Raw genomic sequence first — 3,767 nt, forward strand, 5'->3', positions numbered from 1 at the left:
TGAAAAGTTGTCCGAGGTGTGGGTTATCACGTTATAAGTTGAAACAAAAAGATGATGATACTATTGAAGATGTAGAAAAGCATGGACCCCCAATGAAGGTTATATGGTATCTTCCCATCATTCCAAGGATGAAGCGTTTTTTTGCAAACCCAAACGATGCTAACAATCTTAGATGGCATGTAGATGAGAGGAAATGTGATGGCATGTACCGACATCTAGATGTTTCTCTTTAGTTGAAGAAATTTGATGATGAGTTTCCAGAGTTTGGTAAAGAATCAAGAAATATACGACTTGGTTTAGCTACAGACGGAATGAATCCGTTTGGTAACATGAGTACTGTTGAACCAAGTGGTGTTCAAGCTTTGAAGAATCCAAATCCTTTGAAGGATGTTGAAGCCTCTGTTGTGCTTGACGTTGCTGTGCTGGTTTAGTCTAGTTCTCGGGTAGTTTATATGTTGTAATCCACCCTTTCATTAAATCTAAAGCATTAACATTCTCAATCTTTGTGAAAGTAAAATGTTTTCAAACTAAGTTAAAACAACCGATTGTTTTGTCGAAACAACCGATTGTTTGTACTTAGGTGTTTTGAGAAAAAGATTGAAAACTGTTTTTAAAATGGTTGAACTATTAAGTACCAAAACAACTGATTGATTTGAGGAAACACCCGATTGTTTGTTTTGGGACCATAACAGAAAAACTGTTTTCTGCTTGACTGAACTTTAAATGATTTAACTGCTTACGCTCTAGTCATTAAATGCTTTGACCAATCTTTTAATGCAATTTAAGAGTTTGTTAAGATTTGATAACAAACTACATCTTTGAATATATTCAGAAAAACATATTTGCAAATTAAGAATCTTTGACAAGTTTTTGCTAAGAGTTTTTGAGTTTTTCAAAGAGCTGAGATTGATAAGAGTTTGTGATTGATCAAAGTGTATGGAATAGGATTCTGCTTGTATTGATTTCAAATTATCTTCTGTAACAAGTGTAATCCTTGTACTCTGTAAAACAAGTTTCGTTTCTGTGTTTGCTGAGATTGGTTGTGTGTTCTTGAGGGGTTCAAGATCAACAATCTTAGTGTTGGTGTGTTGACCAAGGAGAGTGTGTTTCTTGAGGTGTTCAAGGTCATTCTCTTGGTTGTTGTGTAAGTGATCAAGTGGTGATGGCTTAGTGGATTTCCTCAGGGTTTCTGAGAAGACTGGATGTGTAGCTTTGGGTTTGGAGTGAACCAGTATAAACAACTGTGTACAATCTTTCTATCCCTATCTCTTTAAATTCAGTTTTGTCAATTGATAAACTGGTACAAACAACTGATTGTTTCGGTAAAGCAACCGATTGTTTTTTTTTTCCAGTATTGTGCTTTTGCTTTATGTTTTGAAAAACTGAATTCTTAGTCAAGGTTTTCTTGAAGTATTTTCATTCTAGGCTTAAAAGTTTACGAAAATCATTCTTAAACAATTCACCCCCCCTCTCGTTTAAGGCCATATATTCTAACAAGTACAAATCACAGTTCATGGCCTATTTTACTATTTATTTACAACTTACCTCTTGGATTGTGCATGAAGCGAAAATACATGATGTTGTCTATGATGATATCCAGTCTGAAACAGCCAGAGAATGATATTGATGTTTATCTAAGTCCCCTAATTGAAGATTTGAAGTTAATCTGGGACCAGCGTGTTGAAGTATTTGACAGATTTGCTAATGAAAATTTCAAGCTTCATGCCATGTTATTTTGCACCACCAATGACTTTTTGGCATATGGTAACTTATCAGGTTATAGTATTAAGGGTCATAAAGCATGTCCAATATGCGAAGAAGACACTGCTTCTCAACAATTGAAACATGGAAGGAAGACAGTATATCTTCGACATCGGAGGTTTCTTAGAAGTCATCATCCTTACCGGAGGTTGAAAAAAGCCTTTAATGGACACCAAAAGGCTAGTGGTCCACCAACTCCATTAACTGGTGTTGAGGTTTACGAAAAGGTAAATAACATAGACCACACTTTCGGTAAGTCAAAAAAAAAGTCATATGTGACAAACATTTGGAAGAAGAAATTAATCTTCTTTGATCTTCCGTACTGGTCAAGGTTAGAAGTCAGACATTGTATAGTTGTAATGCATGTTGAGAAGAATGTGTGTGATAGCTTAATTGGTACACTTCTTAACATTAACAGGAAGACGAAGGATGGTCTAAATGCTCGTTTAGATTTGATTGACATGAACATACGAGGCGAGTTGGCACCCATAGAAATGGGTAAGCGTACATATTTGCCCCCAATTTGTTACACAATGTCAAAAGATGAAAAAATTAGTTTTTGTCAATGTCTAAAGGGTGTGAAAGTGCCACAAGGACATTCCTCAAATGTGAAGAGTTGTGTCAATGCAAGATTTGAAGTTAATTGGGTTGAAGTCTCATGATTGCCAAATCCTGATGCAACAATTGTTGCCGGTAGCTATTCGTGGGATCTTACCAAAAATGTTAGACATACCATAACCCGTTTGTGCTCATTCTTCTCTTAAAACTAGATGAACTTCAAAATGAAATTGTTGTTATCTTGTGTGAATTGGAAATGTTTTTTCCTCCATCTTTTTTTGACATCATGGTTCATCTAGTGGTGCATCTGGTAAGAGAGGTTAGATTGTGTGGACCAGTGTACTTAAGATGGATGTATCCTATTGAGCGGTATATGAAAATTTTGAAAGGTTATGTGAAAAATCATTATCTTCCAAAAGCTTCAATGATTGAAAGGTACATAGCTGAAGAAAGTATTGAATTTTGTTCAGAGTACATGTCAAAAGCAAATCCAATAGGTCTTCCAACTAATTCATGGCACCACAGACGTTCTATAAGTAAATGTTTACGTGGTGTGAATATTGTAAGCAAATCTTTGATCAAAAGTCTTGCAAGGACATTTGTATATATTGAATAACACAGATGAAGTTATACCTTACAAAGAAGCTCATAAAGCCATTGTGAAGGCAAATAACCCAAGACAAGCAGAGAAATGGGTTTTGATGAAACATAATAGAACTTTCATGCCTTGGTTTAAAGACAAGGTGTTCAAGGATTCAACGGCATCAGAGACCTTGACCTGGTTGGCTGTTGGATTGAAGTTTGATGTCATCTCATGTACAACGTACGAAGTGAATAATTTTATATTTTACACGAAGTCTATGGATGAAAACAGTACAGTTCAAAATTCTGGTGTTACTCTTGAAGCCGAGTCAATGCAGTTTTCGACTTTGAAAGATACAAATCCAGTACTTGGATCAATGGCATACTATGGGTTTATAGAAGAGATATGGGAGGTTGACTACACTAAGTTTTTCGTTCCAATTTTCAAGTGTAAATGGGTTGACAATAAAAATGGGGTTAAAATTGATGAATCATGATTCACACTAGTGGACTTTCGAAAGATAGGGTATCGAGATGAGCCATTTATAATGGTTCAACAAGCATCGCAAGTTTTCTACGTGAAAGATCCTACGTCAGAACATTGGTATGTTGTTTTACACAGGAAAAACACAAGGGGAGGTCATAGATGATATTGAAAATGGTGACCCCCGTTCATTCACACCAATGATAATTAATAAAGATGACGATGTACTTACATGCAATCCGTAATGACCACAATGAAGGAATTTACATATGAACATTCTGTTGAACCAAGTGGTGTTCAATGTTTTGAAGAATCCAAATTCCTTTGAAGGATGATGAAGCCTCTGCTTTGCTTGATGCTGCTGTGCTGGTTTAAGCTTTGT

Source organism: Phaseolus vulgaris, chromosome 11, assembly GCF_000499845.2.
Source record: "Phaseolus vulgaris cultivar G19833 chromosome 11, P. vulgaris v2.0, whole genome shotgun sequence".
NCBI classification, from domain to species: Eukaryota; Viridiplantae; Streptophyta; class Magnoliopsida; order Fabales; family Fabaceae; genus Phaseolus; species Phaseolus vulgaris.